We start from the raw sequence: 22,597 nt of genomic DNA on the forward strand, positions 1-22,597 counted from the left end.
TTGGTCTAGGTCTGAGTATGACAAAGAAGATTAAAATGGAGTGAGGGCTACAACGAGGGCAGATGAGAAGAAGTTAAGTGAAAATAAAGGTGACAGATCCTTCCTGCAGGCTCTGTAAGGTAAAATGTGATGTGTCGATGTGACTGGGTTAATGGCACTCACTGTCATACCACTGCCTGCTGAAACCTGGCTATCCAAGAAGACAGAGATACAACTGGTGCAAGAGTTATCCAAGGGGTCAGCAGAGGATGATGTGAATGGCCACAACATCTCATTCCGTGGTGTCGCTGGCTATGGTGAGCTCCAGGATGGGTATCTGAGAGAACAGAGAGCTGTGGGCAAAAAAGCAATAGAGGTGACCAGGACCATGAACAGGATAAGAGACGACAGACTGAGGAAGTGTCCAGTGAAGGCATGGAAGTAAAAGGGTGCAGCCTTCCTGAGGAAGCCTTCTTCCAGCAGGGTAGTGTAGGCATCTCCAGCTGAGGGGAACCATGTTTATTTCCTGTATCAGGTCCCCAAAGAGACTTCATGAAAGAGAGAAACAAGGTTATCTAATATGTTTTCAGAATTATGTGGTGTTGAGATCTGGGCCATTGGGCTGAGGTTCAAAGAGCTGAGCAGCACCAGGAGAAACCAGAGGGTCTCTGGCTTCAAGTTTTCATTCTCTTCACAAGGGTTGCAGCATGAAAGGAGGACGGGACTTCTGCCTGGGAGAAGCAAAATTTGGCTAACTGAAAACCTTGATGCCCTGTTATTTTTTTCCTTTTCTTTTGCCTGTGACCTCTTCAGACAGTTCCTACCTGGAACATGTTGTGCTCCCATTTCATTCACTTTCTTTCCTTGAAGGTGAGAGGTGCGCCAAGCCTGTTGAAGAATGCATGCATTCCAGAGGTTTATCTAACATTTGCAAGCACTTTGACTTTTTTTTTTTTTTTTAAATTTTCAGAATGTATCTACTTTTGCAACGATTCTATGAACTGATGGAAGTGTCTATAATTCTCAACCAGGTAGGTGGGGTAGCCAAAAGATTTTCATGGAGTTCACACCATATTGAAATAGGTCAGTGGGAGGCTACGTTGGGGATGCCTAGCAGTTTCCATCCTACTTTGGAAGCAGCATCCCAGTATATGTGATTGCTCTGGTTCAAAGCTATTACTTTGGACCGTAACTGAGGTGGCTGATGATCCAACATCAGCTGCATCTATGTGAGTGGAAAAAGTAGATGAGGGTGATTTGGGCACATTGATCCCTGAATGCTAATGAAAAGAGAAAGATATTTGGCACCCTTACAAGTCAGACACTCTGAGGATTTCAAAATTGTGTCCTTTTTTATAACAATCATAAATTTGTCAGTTTTGTGAGGAAACTGTGAAAAATGAATGCCTTTTACTGCATTCAAAGCTGTTGCTCCAAATCCAGTAAGATAATGGCCAATAAAACTTTGAGCTGGGAGGTTGAGTTCTGCATTGCTAAAGCCTTCATTATGTGTGGTTTTAGAAAATGTACACATGTGCCAGAGTGTCTCATTGTTATTTTGCTGTTTTATTATTTTGTCAGTATGAAGTGGCTCCGATTCCAGCTATGAAATGCAAGTTTAGCTTATATTGATCCTGCTGTCCGTGTGTAGGTCCTTAGCAGTTGTGCAAGATGCTGTTAAGAGCAGATAGGTTTTATTTGCAGCCAAACTATACTGTACTGTGTTCCCTATTGAAACAAATTTCATCTCAGTCCAAATGTACTTGATTTACTTTTGTGTGTGTATTGTAGAGGGTGGTAATTGAGACCCCCAGTTTTTTTGAATGCTTAGAGGGATTCAAGAGCCAACCTACTTGGGCATCCCAAGGGGAGTGTGACTTTGTGGCTCTCAAAAGTGGATTGTTAAATGACAGTCTCTGCTGTGGGCCCATAGCATGGCTTCTGTGGTCTGATCAGATTGCTCTTGCCTTTACAGTGTACAGCAGATTCTTTATCAGGCGTTAGTCCAAAACTCACCATGAGTTTATCTGCCGCAGGTTTTAAGGTAACACAGGTTTCCTTTACATCTTTGACAAATCCAGTAACTTCTTGCTTGGTGAAAGTGCATAGTTGGTCAGATTTGAACAAAATTAGGACCTCTCCTATAACCAGGTTAATTTTTCAGCACTCAATGAAAGTACTCCAACTTATGAGAAGCTAGCATCTGAATCTGTAGGTACACCATATTACACATCCTCTCGTTTTTTCAATGCTATAAATCCAGTTCACAACACCACCACTTCCTATGTGGTGTCTTTTTTTTTCCCTAACTGGTGTACAGTTTAGAAAATGGTATATTCATCAGCACCCTTCATCATATCCTCAGAGGGATTACAGACACGATTACTTCAAACAGCATTAGAATATTGCTGCCTGTAGGGTGGGATGTGAGGTCTTTTTGTAGTGCAACCAATGCTATGCTCAGAAAAAAGTCACTTGTCTGGCTGGAGCAAAGTCAATAGACAAAGACACATGCTTGCATAAAAATCCTACCCAGACAAATCTCAGAATATTTTAAAATAGAAAAATGATATGGTACCTAAGAGATTAATTAAGAGATTGTTGGTTTAGTGTAAACCACACAATGTCCTGGCACCACAAAGGGTCTTAAGAAAGACTATGAGGACTACGTATTAGTGCAGAATCATTGATATATCTCGTCAGATCCAAACTGAACTCCTTGAGGGACTATGCCATGTGTTTTCTCAGCATAGGTATAAAAATACTTGATGAAATGATGTTTGTAGAAAGCATCACACCTTTGCAGGGGAGACTGGGCCCAAAGCACATTAAGAGTAAGACCTTACTATTTAAAACACTGCTGACAGGACAGTGGCAGGAAATTTGGGCATGGGCTGGCTCCCACCATGCTCTGCTCCAAAGGACACCTTTCTGGGAAGGCAGCAATATATTGGTTGTGGGTCCCCTCCTTAGGTAAGGAAGGATCAGTGCTGATAGTGCATCTGCCAGAGGATCAGAAAATGGAAATTTTTATTCTCCACTGCCTCTTTGCTATGGTCACTCTCAGAGTTGTGGTCAATGGCTCGATCTCCAAGTGGAGACCACTGGTGAATGGCATTTCTCAGGGGGTCAGTATCCAGACCGATGTTGTTTAACATATTTGTTGGTGACATGGACAATGCAATTGAAAGCACCTTCAGCAAGTTTGCTGACAATACCACAATGTGTGGTGCAGTCGACATGTTGCAGTGAAGGGATGCCATCCAGATGGACCTTGACAGGCTTGAGAGATGGGTCCATGCAAACCTCATAAGATTCAACAAGGCCAAGTGCAAGGTTTTGAACCTGGGTCAGGACAATCCCTAGCACAAATACAGGATGGGCAGAGGAGAAGTTGAGAGCAGTCCTGAGGAGAAGGACTTGGTGGTGTTGGTTGATGAGAAGTTCAGTATGAAACAGCAATGTGTCCTTGCAGCCCAGAAAGCCAACAGTATCTTGGGCTGCATCAAAAGAAGTGTGACCAGCAGGTCTCACAAGACCACAGCTGGAGTACTGCATCCACCTCTGGGGCCCCCAAAATAAGAAGAACATGGACCTGCTGGAGCGAGTCCAGAGGAGGGCCATGACAATGATCAGAGGGCTGGATCACCTCTCCTATGAAGACAGGCTGAGAAAGTTGAGGTTCTTCAGCCTGAAGAAGAGAAGGCTCCAGGGACACCTTATAGCAGCCCTCAGTACCTGAAGGACACCTACAGGGAAGCTGGAGAGGGACTTTTTACAAGGGCTTGTAGTGATAGGACAAGGGGTAATAGCTTTAAACTGAGAGCAGATTTAAATTAGATGTAATGAAGAAAATCTTTACCATGGGGGTGGCAAGGCACTGGAACAGGCTGCCAAGAAGCTGTGGATGCCCCATCCCTGGAAGCGTTCAAGGCCAGGTTGGATGGGGCTTTGAGCAACCTGGTCTAGTGGAAGGTGTCCTTGCCCATGGCAGGAGGATTGGAACTAGATGATCTTTAAGGTCCCTTCCAACCCAAACCATTCCTTCCAAACCATTCTATGATTCTATCTTTGATGCCATCTGTAGTACAGTATTTCAGCACAGTATTACTATATCCATCTGTCTGTGGCTGTGTAATGGGTGTGCTGTACCAAAAGAGAGAGTTGTTGTTGTTCCCTGTAGCAGGTTAGAACACAGATGTGCCACTAGGAAAACTCTTCCTGAATTCACCCAATCAGATTTTGTTGCTGGTCATATACATTTGGAGAAATTCCATAGTCTTCATTACTGTCCCTTGGACTGTATTACAGGCAATGGTGGAGGATCAGACCCTCCTTTTTACCTATGGTGTCAGAAGCAATTGCAGTCTGAGAATTTTAAAAACTGAAATTAGATTATTTTTTTGGTCTGTTTTATTTTAGAGACAGACAGTAAGGTCTTGGTTTTGTTATACTTAGCCATCAAATGCATTCAGGTTTATCATGTTTGGTTTTACAGAACTAAAATATAAACCAAAATCACCTAAAACCAGAATCAACATTCATCCTTTCCCAGCTGGCATGTTTGTAAGCAATACGGTATTACCCAACTTACTTCTAATTGTGTGTTCCTGTTTCTCCTGTGAGGAAGAGCAAGCATTTGCACCCATGGGGACCACCGTTATGCTAAATATTTGGAGATCGGCCACAAACCACAGAAAGAGGTCCAGATGGTTCCCTGATATCCATGTGCTTTTGATAATCCAGTGCTCTCTTTCTCCTCTACAGCTGTGGAACTCCTTCCATAGTCTTCTGTTCCTTCTCATACTGCTGGCCAGCAGGCTACAAACCAAGTGTCTCCTTCCAGTTTGCTCTGTGGTAGCCAAAACCTCTGGTAAGTACACTCAGACCAAGAGCTGCCGGGAGTCATCTCCTCTCTCCTCATCCTCTGATCTGTGTACTCATTTCTGGGAAAAAACAAAGGCACTTATGGGGCTCCAGTTGCCTGCTACTATGGCTTACCACATGGTACAGCCCCAGCTCAGGAAACAGCATCTGTAGAACATCTACATCTGATGTCCCATCAGATGTTTTTGGCAAAGGGAAAGGCTTGGTTTGAGCGCGGGAGGCTTAAAGCTTCTGTGCTGGTCTTCAAAGTCTCTCTGGGACCAGAGCACTCAAATAGTGGTCTTATGTGGGTTGGGTAGGCTTGGGTCTGCACCAACTCACAGGAGTGAGTAGTGGGAAGATGGAGAGGCCTTCAGCTATGGGACATCTGTTCTCTGTAGCTCACTGTGGGTTTATTGTTTTCTGATGGGAGGTGAAATGTTCAGCCCGTCTTCTTTTCTCTTTTTCCAATTGCTTTGCCCACTGCTAACTTACATCTTGGGCATAAAAGAAATCTTTGTGTTCAAATGAAAAACATAAAGCTTCACTCTAGAGGCAATTAAAAATGAACAGACAAAATATTATAATATAGTGAACAATATTCAAATGTTTTTCAACATTTTCCAGAAAAACATGTCTGCAGATCTGTGTGCCATTGCAGAGATTAGTCTGCAGGGATTTGATCCATCAAACTGAACAATATAATGACTTTTGATCTTTACTGAAGTGGTGAGAAAATGGAAATAAGAAAAAAAAAGAAGAAAAGCAACACAGAAGGTAGAAGTTGTGGAGAATACACCAGGAATTTCTGGAACATTTTACACTTCAAAAATATGTACATGTAGGTTGTGAACTGCTTCGTAATTGTTATAGGACCTGCCTCAAAAAGTCTGTCAGAAGTGTCAGGGGGCTAAGGCACTCATTTCTTTTTAGATCAGACTCTGACAATACTGCAAACCCAGCAGAAAGGTCCCCAGTTTTTGTGGGCATCGTGGCCACACAATGTAGAGCACTGGTGCCATAAGTATCATTCAGCTGTATCCAGATATGGTTCAAATATCCAAAGACTGCCTGAGGTTGGAGATAACAATGACAACTTTTGTGCTGGAACAGATAATACCCGTATCTCAGCTACTACCACTAACTTGATAGAAATACAATCTACTGTCCAGATCCAATCCAGATCAAATTTGTACTGCTCGTGCTCTGCTGGTGTAGAGACCCAGAGCCTGTGTCTGTGAAAACCTGGTAAGAAACTGTTTTATCCTTCTTCTCCCAGTATTGAATGTCCTAGCACTATGCCATGCACAACAGATGGTAGAAGAGAAAAACAGAGCTCATGGTTCCCTATCTGTCACCTGAAAGTTGTCTATCTGGCGTAGGTGTACCTTCTCAAAGATATGTTTCCTGCTTTTCTTATGGCTGAGCTACACTAAAGAGAAAGGATTTATTAAAACACAATCAGAAGAGAAGCAGGAGGATGGGGGAGAGCCACTGGAATGGGGTAACTTTCTCTTGAAAGTTTGGTTGTGTGATGATCAGACTTTATCATGTAAAGTTAGCTTTGAAGAGGACCTTAAAAGACCATTAAACCATCTTTCCTTCTGAAGGCAAGTGCAACTGTATCAACATCATCCCTGACAGATGTGTGTCTAACTTCTTCTTAAAGGTATCGAGAGATGGAGGCTCTAAGTCAGGGATTCAAGGATTAAATACGCATTAACAAGCTATAGCAATAAGCAGCTGTGATCACTGGAATTAAGCCTGTATTCTAGGGAGCTGGAAAAATTAATCATCATTTAAAAATATCAGTGTGTAGGCTAATTAGCCAAGGCACAAAGCTGATTCAAAATTAAGCTCTGGAGAAAGGTGAGACAGTAAATATCCTGGTCTTGATTTCTAACACCCCTGCCCCCAGTTGAGCTCTCTCTGTCTTTTATGATCCTAATTTTACTAAAGGTGTTGTGCTAGTTTGACTGAAAGTGAGTTAATTTTCTTCATGCAGTTAGAAACCTTTCTTTTTTCTAGCTAGCATGGCCATTGTTTGAGTTTAGTTTTATAACAAGGAGATAACACACAGGGACAGAACCGATGTTACCAACTGTTGTTGGCTGCAAGTCAAGGTCTTTCTGAGCACTCTGCCCACAAGTGTGAGGCAGCTGGGAAGGGGGTCATAAATGAGGCAGATCTTGGTTGGCATCCAGACTGATCAACAAGAATATTCCATGTCATAAGTGTCATACTTCGTATTTAAGGAGAGTTGGGGTTTTCCAGCTGGAGGGATGGACGGGGACAGAGACATGTTTGGTTCTGCTCTGTTTTGGTGCATTTTTCTGTTCAGGAGTTTCTTTAGTTTGTTTGTCTTGCAGAGGCCTCTGGGCCTTTCTGCCTTTTTCACTTTTCTGTTTCAGGGATCAGCTGTTCAGGACCAGGTGCTGTTGCCTGGGACTGGCTGCTTGGTGCAGATGGGATTCATGAGGTTGTGTTGTGTTGAGTATCTGAGTATCTTTTATATTTTATTTCCACTTTATATAGATTATTGTTAGTAGTAGTGTATTAGTATTTTGTTATTTTGTTAAACTGTGTTTATCTCAATCCACCAGTTTCTCCCTTCACTTTCAATTCTCTCCCCTATTCAGGGTTGGGGAGGGAGGGAGGGAGCAGCTATCATGGTTGTATTGCTAGCTTAAACTGTGACAGATGTGTAAACATCTTAATACCTGCTGGTAGTGAGGAAGGAATGAGGAATGAAGTCAGAATTGAAGGCATTCAGTGTGTTTTTTTATCTGTGAGTTATCTTCTGCCTCCATTTCACAAGGAGTGGAGGTAAGCAGGTGGTGTGGGGTAAGGCAGTAACTAGTTAAGGCTCTTCAGCTTCTTACCTGCCTTGACTTAGGAGCTGCTAAGCTCCCCTCTATGGGTTTGCAAAAACTATTGCTGAAAATCTGTATTACTAACTTGAGTTTATCTGGTTTAAAAATCTGGCCTACTGTTTTTGTCTCTTTGTGCTTACTATGTCCTTTTTTTAGCATCCTTTCTTTCCAAAATTGATGAGGCATGTATAGGGAAAGTTACTTGTGAACTGTAGTCTTGACTTCAGAACTAGGTCATGAGATATTGTCTGAGAATTTGGTCCTTTAAACTAAACTGTCAGCAGCAATCATTGAAATCACTAGGACGTATGCTGTTAAAAAAATCAGTTTGTTTTTCACCTGGAAAACTTCTTATTAAGCTCAGCAAAGATTTCATTCCAAGTTCAGTACAGCTGAAGGAGACTACTGTTCGTACATCAGTAAGGCTGGGATTTGAACAGAAGTTAGTCTTGTTTTATAACGCAGGCTTAATTCTGCCATGTACCTTCATCTCTCTCTGATACTTTGCTCCAGAGCCAATGTAGTTAAGTCTACAAGTTTTTGAGCTGAGTGCATCCTTTACAGATATAAATCCCTTTCTAAAATGGGAAAAAGAGAAGTATATTGTGACTGACAGCTCAATCTGAGCTTTGCATCTAAGCAAAACCCCAGTCCGCGTGCGAGGCAGGAAGTGAATTGCAGAGCTTCAGAAATAGCACAGAAACCTACATTCTACTTGCAAATGCACCATTCATAGCTCCCGCAGGGGCTGTAGCTCAGCCCCCAGCAACAAAGGCAGCAATTTGGGTGTGGAATAACATGTAAAAAGCTATATTATGATATACACTCACAATAAAGCTACCTTACAGCAGGTAGGAAATCCTCTAATTGCTTGGAGAATGTGTTGGAAGGTTGCCTTAATGCAGAGAGTTTGCATGGAAATGGAGCTGAGCATGGCAGAGCAGGACTTTGAAGGTTCAGTCAGGTCCCATGAAACTGCAGCTAGGTCAGGCTCAGTGTGTTCTAAAAAGAGGTGAGCCAAAACTGAGCACCTTTGGCAGAGCATGGGAAGCGAGACCTGGCATTTACAGTTAATGAGGAGTTGAAGTAGCTCTAGGCAGACTGTGCTCCATCCAAGAGAGTCTGCTGTGCTTTGGTTTTATTTCTCACACAATAAGTCTGGGTTTAAATCACAGTAGGTCTGAGGAGTGAAACCCAACTCCTTTAAAATGGCCCAGAAAAAAGATTCAGCTGACCCTGCATGCTTTTTCCAAGCTCCCAGGCTGTCACTTTCTTTCTTTGCAGAATTTGGTCATTTTTAAGGTTTGGCGTGGGGAAGAATACACACGTACACAATACGCATAAATAAATGCACGCCTGCTGCAGGCTGCTCTGGTGGTGGTGGTATCACAGTATGTGACAGAGCATGGAAAGGACCAAGGTGAAAACAAGCCAGCCATCAAATCCAGCCCTCCCTATGCCAGCACATGGCTAAGATCACACGTTAGACTGTGCCCTGCATGGTCTGGTGAGAGAATTACCATGGAGCGGTGTCATTGTGGCTGCAGCTGTGGGAGACCTGATGGCATCGTGTGGATCAGCCCAAGCACAGTGTCCCTGCTCAGCCACTGTGTAGCATCCTGGGTGTCCCCAAAATATCACACAGGGTGCAGTCTAGCCACATACGTTGTATCATTCTGGTCCAAGGTGTTGCCTTTAGGGATCGGTGGGAAGGCAAGTGTCCAAGTACCCTTACTGGGCTGTTGATGGTGGGAAGGGATTGGAGGGGTGGTAGGAAGACACATCTGGATTCCATCAGTGAGGCACAGGTTGTTTTTTTTCTATCTCTGACGTATTTTGCTGCATCACCGGACTGCTGAAACTACCAGCATCTATCCAGATAGTGTTAACACCATGGAGGATTGCATTGCTTTTTTGGAAGGCATGGGTTTCTAGCACCTACTGAAAACTTGCAGATGGAATCTTAAATATCTTGAAATATCTAGAGAAGCAGAGAGAAACAATACGCAGGCACATTCATGCTGTGGTATTCTGTCATCGTTTTTAATGCAGTTGATAGTAAATGTGTTGTGTGTCTGTGTGTAAATAAATATATGTACATCTGTTTGTTAAGCAGCTTCTAAGCTTATGACTCTAGGAGTTATTCTTGTTAAAATGAAGATAATATATAGTTTCATATTGCCTATATTTGCAATCTCACTGTAAAAGAAAAGTTTTGTGTTAGCTTCTGTTAGTGCACCTCAAGAAGAAATATCTGAATCTGGTTTATGCAGATAAATCAAACACATTTGGTTGCAATGATGGAAATTATAAAACCTTTTGGAGTGTCCCTTTTTATTTGCCTGAATGGAAAATAAACAAGCCTCTTGTTCATTCCCACCTCAAACAATAATAACCTGGGAATTGTTTTAAGTGCTTGAAAAAACCCGTAAGAGACACAAAATGAAGAAACAGAATTGGCAGCTTTCCCAAATGATTAATCCTGGATTTTAAACCAAAGAAACAAAATTTCATCTCAAACAATAATTTTCAGAAAGTCACGACTAAATGAGAGGACAATTTTCTATTGGTCCAGTTTAGTTTATTTTCATCTGTATTGAATGGTATCCCTTCCCATGATTAATCCCACGGGAGAACTCAATGTGAAGCAGATTATGGGAAAGCAGTCTAATGAAAGCAGTCTAACAAAAGCAGCTTAGCAACTTTAAAACCACAAGCATTCCCAGGACTCTTGGGTTTTCTACTCAGAATGAAGGGAAAGCAAAGATGTGCAGGATTCCTGAAGTCTGCACCTGCACCCTCACCTGCACCGCTTTATGTGCTGTGCACTACTGCTCTGCAATACCAGAGCTAAAGGTTTGAGGTGGTGGTGCTACCACCCTTATTCTGCTAAAGCCTTACAAGCACATGTCTACAGCCCAGGCTACAAATGGGAATAACTTGCCATCAGCTGTTTCCATCAGCAGGAGAAGTTTTGTACTTTTTTTTCTTACTGTGCATAGCAGTCTTCTCTGCCAACAGCTTCATTGATCAAGGTAGAAATTAAGAAAGTAAGTAGCTGACATTTGCTGTCCTCTCCGCAGAGAGAGGAATGCTGGCTCTGCAACCTCAGGAATGAAGAGAAAAAATGAAATCGCCTCGCTCCCCTTCTGCAGAGCAGTCATTAACCTTGCTAACAGGGAAGGAGGTAGGTTTTTTTTAAACTCCATGCCTGGGGGATTACGCATGCAACTACTTTTAATGTCAACATTGATGTTTCTGAGTATGTATCCCCCTGAAAATGTAACCCAGGTGAGTAGAGGTTCTGACTGTGCATCCCAAGGGGATGAAGGAGAACAGGGGTTACAAAATAAAGGCCCAAACAAGCCCTCTTTATGATAAAGGAATCTCTACGTATTTTCATCTGTAAATGTGAATTTCAATGAATAGATATATATACTATTCAGTGTGAAAAATAAAAGGCTATTCACCAATGTTTTACTATTATGCCTTAATAAAACGACACTTTTCAGAGCCAGTCACGACTTTAAGACAGATCACTGCTAAAAATATGAAAGGAAGGATCACCACAGCAACAATCACATTTCTCCCCTTCTGCAGAGGAAATGGAAAATCACTCAAACTTTGCGAACCTGAATAAATTATCCAGATTATCGGAACTGTCAGGAAAGCTGCATGTAATCAGCTCTGTGTGTGTGTGTGCCTGTGAGTGTGTGCACATATGTTAACTGGATTGCACCCTGCTAAATACATATGTCAAAGGGGACTGCTCTGAAAATATGCTCAAGAATAAAAAATTACTGTGTTTGTATGTTAATAGGCCAGCAGATGCAACACAGAGCATGGTGCTTACTGCAGCACTGGGGCACTCCAGTCCGGCTGTTGGGCTGGGCTCTCCTGCCTCTGGTGGCCTGGAAATGGGGTGGAGGACACTGGTGCTCTCTTGGTCTTGCTTCTTTGTGAAGCTGGGAAATGGCTGGTTTGCTCACCCCGATGTGGGAGGGCAGATGCATTCTCACTCCAGTCTGGTGGTTGTTTTTCTGTGTTGGGTGCGGTTTCCTTTGCCCTGTTAGCCAGGGAAGGAAGAACAGGGGTGGAAGGGTGGGGAGCAGGAACAATATTGTCACTACTTGACTTTAAGTACCTTGTACAGGAGTCTGCACTGGAAGCTTTCTCTGACAAGGCTGCCCATATGGTCAACAGAGAGGCTGGTGTTTTTAGAGTCGGCCCAACGAGGAGACCTGACTTCAAATATTGGTAATGACATCAAGATCTTTGGAAAATTCAGGATGCATCAAAGACTCCAAAATCATATTAGGGAAGCCCAAAAGCATGTGACTTTCAAGCACAGGAAGACAAGGGTAGGCTTGGAGAGCAAAGGCTGTGTGTTTCCATTCCTATGCCTCCTGACATTAGGAAGAACACTTGTTTAATCTGTCTGTTGATCCCGTACTGAACCCCAGATTGTCAGCCAGCCAGCAGGCTGCCATCGTTTTCTGGCTTGAGTTTCTAGCTAGAAATGTCCCTCAGTTTTTCTGAGACAGCATATTTTAAATAAGTGGAGTGTGAGTGGTCTGTGTCTTTAGCCTTTTACACTTTTCAGGCTCATAGATGTTTTGCAAAGGAGGTCCATACTGCTGCTGAACAAATTTAAGCTTACTGATAACAGACTTGTTTTCCTTTGTTTTCATTCATGTAGGTCAATGCATACCTGGGCTTGGCTAGATGACTTAAGTGATGCCAGTTGTATCCTCACCCTGTGTGGAGTAACTACAGAATGACGGGTCCAGTATATACTGTAATGCTGATGCAGACTGAATTCCAGTAATCACCTGTACCTGATGGTAATGTACCTGGAAAATGCTTTAGACAGCTACTGTCAGAAGCATTTGGGGTTTTTCCTGACTTGTAGTACTTGTCCTTCAGGGCCCTCAGGTGACAGTGGCAGACGGGGTACATGAGGAAGTATGAGGTTTAAGTCCGATCACAACTGAAGAACCCCTGTGGGTTTCACTGCCATTACCTCCACCTTGTATTAAAGAGCAATTTGTGGCAAAAATGGTTAGTCTGTAATACTCTGCTTTTCATTTTTAAAATGTAAATTTTAAATTTAGCTTGCCTATTCATTTCAAGAGCCCTATGGGCCCATCCACCCCCTGCTCTCTCTGATGTTGCTTGTTATCTGCTACTTTGCTGTGCCCACTGTGGCTCCAAGGATGGCAGCCTGCTGAACTGCAGAGCCTTGCCACATGACACGTGCTTTTGGGCAGGATTTTGTGCTGCCTGGCAGTGACACTGAACTATTGCAGTAGGGCAAACCTAACAGCAGCATCCAGAGTTAATGAAACCTACATCACCCTGGAACAGGGATGGGAATCCCAGAGCTCAGGGGGTTTTCATGGAGGTGTGCTGCAAACTTGATGTGTGAGTGACTGGAGGAGATGAAAGCACAACTGGATGGGCTAAGGAATACATAGGCATTAGAATTGTTTTGCATTATATTTAATTCAGTGCTTGCAAATTAAGTGTTTGTTGTTTTTTTTTTCCCCATCTCTTTTCAAGGTTTACTTGTATTTCTGGGTAAGGAAAGATGAGTGGTGCGTATGGTTAGATGAATGTCTACTATGATTCTGTTATTGTGTGCTGGACCTTTAAAAATAAAGTGTTCCCCAGGCTGTAGTCTACAAGGGATTGCTATGCATCAATGCAAGATGGCCCTTACAGTGAATTACGTGCTTGTTTTTCTCTTATGTAGTTGTTATTTCTCTCCTTGCTTGTTTGATTTAATTTGAAACAAAAGCTATTCTGGTTGTAGGCAATCTAGATTTAGTTGTTCAGGAAATGGAGCTGAGGAAATCCTACAAGAACAGCATGTTGCTTCACCCACCATCCCATCAAAGCCAGGTCTGATCAGGACATCTCCTTCATACCGCCCCAACCTGTCTGTTAGGAGGACAGATTCTGAAATAGATGATAATCCAGGCTCATTTTCTTACCCCTTCAAACTCCCTCCCTCCAAACTAAAGTCTGTATATTGTAACCAGCACCCTGGTCTACAAAGCTGAACGGATTCCTAGACGCGAAACTCATGTCTGGGTTCCTCATAATGAGATAATACCTAAGAAGCCAGCAGTTTCTTTCATCCAGATCTACTGGATGAAAGTCCTAAATATCAAGGATATATCTAGACCAGCTGTGGGTCAGATGCTTCTACTGCATATGTATTTTTGTCACAGAAGCAGCTCACCTGCGTTATAGTTTGGGAATAAGAGACTTAGCAGCCTCTAAGCTGAACGCTGCCTCATGGAGTGCCTTCCTGGGGGGGCTATTTTATTCTCTGTTGTACCTTCCTGTCAAATGTGATGGGAAATCAGTGATGAATAGGAGATCCTTAATCTCCATGGATACTTGTCCCTGCATGGTGTCAAAATCTGAGTTGGCTGTTTATTTTCTCATATTTTATACATGATTAATTTACTTAGGAAGGGGAGGGGAAAAAAGAAGACTATTTGGGGTTGAAATAAAAAATGAGAGAAAGGAAATTTGAGAGTGGTTCTCAGCTGGAGCTGCTGGGAGGTCTCCAGAAGCCTGTTCCATACCTGCATCCCCTGAGCTTGTAGTTAGCTCTCTTGCTTTGTTCTGTGCTCGCAGCAGAGTCTCGGGGGAACACAGATGCTGCAGCTGCTCATAGACCAAAAGGTGACCTTTTGAGTAGCCAAAGCATGGTGCATTATTTAGTGCATTCCTGGCTAAAATGGAAATGAAATTACTTTGTGACCAGAATTATTTGTTTGCCCTTTCAATCGTATGCATCTTCTTTGCAACACCCCATAGTGTAGCATACACACCACTCCTTGTGGTTTCTTCTGGGGAAGACTTTTGATAAGACAGGTGCTGTACTTTAAAATACACTGACTGTTGGCTAGAAAGACCCTCATAGCCAAATGTAATAAACTTCAGTTTCGAGGTACTGTTTGTAAAAAACAGCTTCTATTTAAATAATGTGTAGGAGTGAATTCTTCCTGGTGAAGTGTCTGTATCCAGACCATCAGCTGATACTGGTAAGTATAAACAGCTGTTACTTCAACCTGAAGTATTTTACTTCTTTCAATTAATCAAGAGTCTCTCAGAAGGTGCCATAGCAGGACATTCATTACGGAGAGGTTTAATGAATAGAGTATTTGTCATTCGCATAGACAGAGGCTTCAGCAACTGCCTCCCAATGATCTGTGACAGCACAGTACTTAGGCTCTCTCTGAATCCATTGGGCTAAGGAGGAGAGGCAGATGGGAACCATTTTTCACAATGTCTAACTTTAAATTTGCTACGTGGTCTTCCAGACAGAGATTCAAAGAACATGAGGCTGGAGCCTACCTCTCCTGCTGACTGTGAATGAAGACTGTGGTATACTCTGCTGCAAGGCCATCTGCTCTTGAACCTCATAAATACCTTTAAAGAGATCTAATAGGGGGTTTCATTTAAAGTTTCCAATACAATTTATGAATGTTTGAAAGTGGTCTTCAGATTACCAGAGCTGAGTTGTCAAAGTAACAACTAATTTGAGAATGGCCATTTTTTACTGAGATGAGCATGTGGAGGGACCTGGTGGAAGATCCAGTGTTTACCTGGGATTTTACTGAGTTCAACCCTGAAATATAAGAAGGAGAAGAAATCTGCACAAATGAAGAGGTCCCTAGCAGCCCATGTTATCTCAATGGAGAACCCAGTGGTAAAAGTTCTTCATAAAATGACAGGTACCTGCTTCTATGTGATTATTTTTACTGGTAAAAGATTAGTTGGGGGCAGGGCAGGGAGGGGTAAGGCAAGTAAACAGGGATTCCCTAAATGGCTGCAAGTATTGCAGTTGCCTGTTTGGCATTGTCTTAATTGTTACAACAAACAGCACAGGATGACAAAAAAAAAAAAAAAAAAAAAAAAAAAAGACCACCTTTCTACTCAGAAGATAAACTGCTTTTAAAAAGAAGGCAACTAAACCCAGCTCTGTGATTTCTAGGATCCCAATTAATTGAGATGGACATGACTGGAGAAGCATTAACACCTGAGCAGCTTTCAAGCCATTTCTCTAGCACATTCTTACTGACTCTGAGCCCTTATTTCCAACCACAGTGTCTGCTCATCCTATTGCAGCACCCTTTAAACCAGCCTCCCCTGAAGGATCCAGCAAGCAGAAGAGAGGAGAGCTGAGCACAAGCTGGTAAGCAGTCACTGCAGGGAGTTCTGAGGGCTGTGGGATTTAGTCAAACAGCAAAGTATAATCTTCTACTGTGACTCATCTGGTGTAAAACTAGTGCTAACTATTGTACATAATTAAGACAACATTATTACGGGAAGACAGCACTTCTTTTCTTGGCATGGTTAACGTCTTGAAAAGGTGTAATGTTTTCAGCCTTCAGAGCTGTGAAGAAGATGAAGAGTTCTGATGGGAGTTCATTCTAAAAGATATCTTAGCTACAGTGAGTTTAGATCATAATTTGCATTATTCTTGAAGCTCTGTGTGTATATCTCAGTTTCCTTCACGAAAGGCTGTGTTTTTTGTAAGAATAAACAAAATGGTATGATAGTATTCATTAGATAAGACATGCAACTGTGGCCTCTTTAGATATTCCAAGGGTTTGCTGATTTTTATGCCCACAGAGGTGTTATTGGTATTTCAAGTAACAAACAAAAAAATTACATTTAATATTGAATGCAATAGAAAATGTTGGCAACAGTGGTGTCAGCTAGAGACTCAGCATTTGAACACCAACTGTTAGCAGGTACAGAACAGAAATATTAGTCAAGCAATGGCCCTACAAATGGGAAAAGTTAAGCAAGTAGGTCATTACAGTTTGCCTACTTGCCCCAACGTTTTTCTTCAGAGGTCTGCAAATCAACTTTGCTTTTTATGAATGCATGTTCTTGATTAAAATTTATTGTGGTACAATGCAAACAAATTCCACTTATTGGTTGCTCAAAAGCTATTTTTTCATGTTACTTGCTTCTCATCATCCTTAACTAGTTGCTGCTCTTTATGCTGTTAAGATATTGTTTCTGTTCATTGACTAGATGTCTGACTTGCAAGTAAGAGCTGGGAAATCAAACTGCAAGACGTTGACATGGACCATTTTAAGGGACATGACTTTGAATGAACCAATTTCCATCTGTATATTCCAGCCTTTAAAGCAAGTTTATCTTCTTACTTGAAAACACATTTGCTACTCTTCAACTTAATGTTACCACCACTTTTCTTATTGTTTCCTAACATGCTGCTTGTACCCCATTTTCATGCACGTCTCCAGGGAATTATCCAAGTACAAGAACTACAGAGTTGAAGGAGGAATTCCAGGCAGACAAGGCACTTGGGCCAAGACAGCTGAGCCACAGCCAGTGAGCCCCTTTTTGTATGAGTTGAACAAGCTATAATTTTTTACAAGTCTGAAGATTAAGAATTCCAAGGGCCTTTCTGAGGAAACGATCATTTAATACAAAAGATAGATCAATTCCCATTTTGATTGTACTGCTCTTTTCCATATGAGTTTTCAATCTATTAGTGAAATACTAAATGCTGCTCCAGCAATCAGCTATTGATATTTTAAAAGGAAATCAAAAGCAGTGTAAGGTTGTGGAAGAAAACAGCTTGAAAAGAGAGAAAGATCATACTATTCCTGTGATAGCTGCAAAAGTTTGTGAAGTTTACAGCTGAGAGAGAGAGATGGGCCAGAAGGAGATCAAGGAGTCAAGGAGAAGATATCCGCCTGCAGAACTTTGTCTTAGCATGCCTTCTTATAGATTCACAGCCCAAAACTTTGTCGAGGTTGATCTGCTATGGGCACTCAACCAGAAATGGAATTGCGGGAGGGGATGGATGAGCCTCAAATGGAGAGGGCACCCGTTGACAATGGTTATTACCTTGGTCTTCGTATGGCTTTGATAGGATTTACACAGCTTCTGGACATGAGAAATACTGTGCATGCCTATTATTCATAACACAGGGTTTTAAAATTAGCTGAGCAGCCGTGGACCTTGCTGTAGGTGCATGCTGGAGTTGCCCTCCTGATGCAGTGTCTCTCAGCTGATCTTTTATCTTTACTCCAACTACAAGCTCACTGTGAGCACAAAGGGAGAAGTATTTGTATTCCACTGTGCACATTTACAGTGATTTTGTGGACACAGCTCAGCACTATAGAAAGAAGCAGGTAAGTGGGGCATTTAGAAGGCATTAATTTCTTCTTACTTTCTACTTTTTTGAACGACACTGCAAAAGATTACAGTGGGAATAGGCAAGGAAAGAACTTGCAGACTTCACAAAAATCAAAGTCTACAGCTTGTGCTGGACGGGTATATTTGGCACACATCTGTGATTATGAAATGACTTTTAAATTGCTTTTGAACTTCATCTGGATAATGATTCACCCTTTTAATTTCCTTTCCCCTTCCAGAACATCCACCATTAACAAGCCAACCAGTTGTGATGTTTTACAATCCACATTTGAACCTACTTCTCAAAACATTGCACACTTCCTTAAATAAGCAATTACTCAGCTCATATGCAGAAAGATAAGGTCAGTCTTGGCACTGAAAGCCAGATCAACAACCCACTTTGGAAACCTCCTTTGAAACAAGTCAAGAAGCAGTTGCACTAAAGACTTGTTAAACTGCAACATCAACATGCAGCTTAAGTGTTTCTGTACAAACAGATATTGTACAGCCTTGATTTGCTTGAGCTGAGCCCATTACAGGATTCAGGCATATGCCTAAAGATGGAATTACTTACATGACTGAAGTTAAGATATGCTTAAGTGTTTTGTTGTGTATGGGCCTACACACTGCATCTGTGTTTGTATTAAGAGGAAAAGCTGTTCTACAAGACATTTGGGCATTTAAAAATGCATTTTTGTTCTGAACTGGAACAGGAAGTTTTACTCTGAAATGAAATTTAGGAAATCTTTAATTCCAGAAATCTTGTAATTGAGTATACTTGAAACATTGTGTGTCAGTAATGTTGAAATGCTTTGTGACATTAAGATCGAAACATAACATGTCCACATATGTTAATAAATTAATTAGAACCAACTGTCAACCAAGCATGCCGGGATTGCCTGGGTTGTGTATTACCCACCCCCTGGATGCAGGATGAGCTCCAGTCTGATCAAGCTTCTTGGCTGAGTTGCAATGCTCGATGAACAATGCTGTTCAACCTAGCACTAAAACAAGGATATTAACTTGTGCATGAGGTAGAGCTCAATGTACTAAACACTGCTCAACCCAAATGGCTCTATGTAGGGACATCTCAGGAGTCTTATAGCAGGTCTCTGACGTGAGCACTTCAGAGATGCATGACACAGACCCTGTGCTCATGCTTGTAGGTGACTTGGGTCTTCCTTGGCTGATTGATTTTGGCCTGGAGGTACTCAAGATGACTCCACACTGTTCAGGAGCCACGGTAATTCGGGCACAACACAAGGAGATGACCCTCATCTGCATCTGAGGCTGTATGTGACAAGTGAGCCCCTCTGGAGCTGAGGGCTGCAGCTCTGCAGCAGCAAGTCCTGGACACAGGACTGAGCTGCAGCTACTGAAACTCCAGGTGGGTCATTGCAGGAACCTTATGGTTCCCTTTCCTGAGCTTCCCAAGCCTCTCCTGCCATAGACATTCCAGTACCTGGGGACTGCAGCCTGGCTGCAAATCTAAAAGCTAAAATGACCAAATCAAAGCTAAAAATTTTTTTGCAACTTCTATTAACTCTTTTACCATAATGAATTGTCATTTTCTTGAAAATGTTTCCGTGTTGTAGAATCAGTGTTCACCAGAAGGGGACTGATGCATTGTAAAAAAATTCAAGCACCTCTGTGAGCCTGTAGCAAAAATGATAAACTAAGTCTTATCAGACTGATTGTATTGTTTGCTCTCTCTGTCTCTAGATACAATGGCTGTTCAAAAGGGAGTAGGTATCTGTCAACAGTCTCTGAAAAGAGATCATACAAATAATCTGTTTCCTCTGCTGTTCAAGTTACAGTCCCTCTTCTCAGACTCATTGACTGATGGACCGGGTAGGGTTGTTCCTTAGGTCAAGAGCTTCTCTTTGTGTTTGTAGAGCTAAGATGACAAAATGATACTGAAGTAGTACCTTCAGAAAAGACCAAACATACAGCACATGTGGTGAAATTTATTCAGGCAAATCTTTTATCTAAAATGGCTTTTTCTGCTTAAGTCTCTGGGTAGTTATGGCTTTGCTTTGATGTCCTGTCCTTTTCTTTTCAGGTTGAAATAAAAATCTAAGGTCCACTGCCTTCATGTCTCTATCAGCTTCTGGGTCATCTGGCCACAACAGAGAAGTTGTTTAATCCCATTTTTGAGACATGTTCTTTCATCAAAACATACACCAGTACACTTAGCTGGAGCCTGTGTATATTGTCTCTTATGAAAGACCCCTTTGCCCTGGTGTGGCTTCTCTCTTACTCTTTCTGTAAGCAACAGAGGCAAACCGTAGTACCCAATCAACTGAATGCTTCGGATTCTGACGTCAGTAAGAATAGGAGAGGGAACCTGAATTGTTTGTTTGTAACAGGCAATATGATTGTTATCTTATGCTGCTGCAGTTACTACATGTACTATATTTCCATCTGAGAAGCAAAAGGCCTTCACAGATGAGTACAAAAAGATACATGTGTTTTTACAAGCCTGATCTCATGAGCTTGTATGTATTTTATTGTAATCTGACGCACTGCAAGAAATCTATTTTACATAATTGGCAATGGCAGCCACATATTCTGAGAGAAAAAAGTGTATTGAACTGTATACTACATATCACTGATAATGATTTTCAGCAGTATCTTCCATAAAAGTAAATGATAATTTAGCGCTTGAAAGCCAGGCCTTCAAAACAAAATAAAATAATTTTATTTTTCTGTGCCTAGGCTAGGATTCATCTCACCTCACTTTAGACATCAGCAGTGTAGACACATATGGTAGGACCCATCACCCCAAGCTCCCTTTGCAGTCAATACAGGGAACAGGCACTTTTAGGCCATGATTCATCTGACCTATTTACATGTCTGCTGTAGGAGGGGATGAATCACTGCCTAGACTAGATCTGTGCGGAGGATAAAGGGAGCCTAAGATGGCCAGCTCAGATGTAGATGGTGATACAGATCTACAGTTTGAATTTAGACTTGCAGTTTGGAACAACAATTTCAGAGAGGACATAAATTTCCTAACCCACACTTTCCTAGCAGAATGTGTGTATGAATACATATATATATATATATGTGTTTTTTTCTCCCTGCAACAGAAACATTTGCAACAATATAATTTGAATACTGGCCCTATATCCCCTTCTCCAAATGTTCCACTGTCTAAAGAGATGCCATTTTATTTCTCTCTGTCTCTGCCCCTCTTTCACACACACAGACATGGGTGCATGTGCCATGTCTCCAAGCTGGGCCTTCTGAATTTTCACCATTAGCTCAAAAGATACTCCTCTGTGTGTGGTAGCCAGAACTGTTACACGCAGACAGATATATTAGCTGGCATGGGGTTGTTTTGAAAAAAGCAAAGCAAAATATGAAAACAAAACCACCAAATGAACATTTCTGAAATTTGCTTCTGTTTTAAAAAAACAATTTTTATTTGTATTTTCTAATGGAATCTGCTCTACTCTGCCTGCAGCCTTTGTGAAGCAGGTCATCGTAGGAAGAGGAACATGAGTTTCTGGGAGACAAGTGCTGATGTTGGAGGCAGGGGGAAGACAAACCTGATCATCTAAGAGAGAGTGCAAGTTCCTGAATGAAGCTCTGAGAGGACAAGAGAGGGGTAATATTGTATTATTACATATAGATCGGAGTTGAAAGAATCTGTTTTATGGGGAGTGAGAATGATGTTGTCACAGGTACACTTGTGCATATGCTGTAGTATAATCTCCCAGTGCATCTGAAGACCCATCTAGACTGCAAATGGCATGAGGGTAATATTAAAAAAAAAAAAAACGGAAAAAAAAAAGACGAAAGAAAGCAATTCACCCTGTTGCAAAGCTTTACAATGCTCAGCTGCTGCTGAGGAGTGCTTGGTGTAGCTACAGTAGTGGTAGGCACAATATCCCTCCCATCCAGCCGCTGGCACACAGCACAGCAACCCATTTATGTGAGCACCTGGTTGATCAGTTTGCTTGTGACAGATCTTGGCACGTCCCCTCCTCTGGCTGTAGAGCTTTACTGACTCTTGTGTTTTGCAGAATTTTGTTCCCCCACAAACTCCTGTCTGGCATGGGAGGACTTGGAACAGAGCGATACTGGCTCTGGTGACAACAGGAATTGCATTTTGGATAACCCTTTGTGGTGCGAGCTTTGCAGCCATTTAAGGACTTTTTTTGTGGGAATTGGAAGAACAGGCTGTCCATCATCCAAAGTCCATTGCGGTCAGTGGGAACAGTGCCCGTGACTGCAAAGGTCTTTGGCAAAGCCCACGAGCGTCTGAAGGCTGCCTCTGAGAAGTGGGTATGGGCTCACGGTTCCCCACAGGGTGCAGTGCAAAGTGGCTTCAGGAAGAGAGAGTGCTTTCTCACCGGTCATCCAAGTGCATCATTCATTAAATATAAGACCCTGCAGGAAAACTAGGGCTTTGTGTTTGCCTTGCCCCCTTGTTGCATCAGCCCTGACGTCAGTAGTTTCGAACCATGGAAGTCAAATTAAGGCCAATGCAGTCTAATAGGTAAGGGAGAGCAAATGTTAAGAAGTCAAGGTAATGAGAAAATACCTGCCATCTGGAGCTGTCATAAGCACGAATCTACATCACTCCCCATAAAATAAATAAATTGCAGCCTGCAGAACATTACTCTCCCTGGATGCAAAGCCCCACTCCTGCCACTACCGCCAAAAATTTT

At 42.1% G+C, this 22,597-nt stretch overlaps 1 long non-coding RNA gene across 1 annotated transcript; it reads left to right on the forward strand.

The window, feature by feature from the left end:
* Window positions 1-375: 375 nt before the first annotated feature.
* Window positions 376-21,670, forward strand: LOC135578540 (uncharacterized). The gene is made up of 6 exons (XR_010470289.1): window positions 376-1,010; window positions 4,747-4,852; window positions 10,802-10,905; window positions 11,872-11,975; window positions 12,418-15,933; window positions 17,018-21,670. It is a non-coding gene; the product is annotated as an uncharacterized LOC135578540 (long non-coding RNA).
* Window positions 21,671-22,597: the final 927 nt, after the last annotated feature.

Source organism: Columba livia, chromosome 2 (assembly GCF_036013475.1).
Source record: "Columba livia isolate bColLiv1 breed racing homer chromosome 2, bColLiv1.pat.W.v2, whole genome shotgun sequence".
Classification (NCBI taxonomy): Eukaryota; Metazoa; Chordata; class Aves; order Columbiformes; family Columbidae; genus Columba; species Columba livia.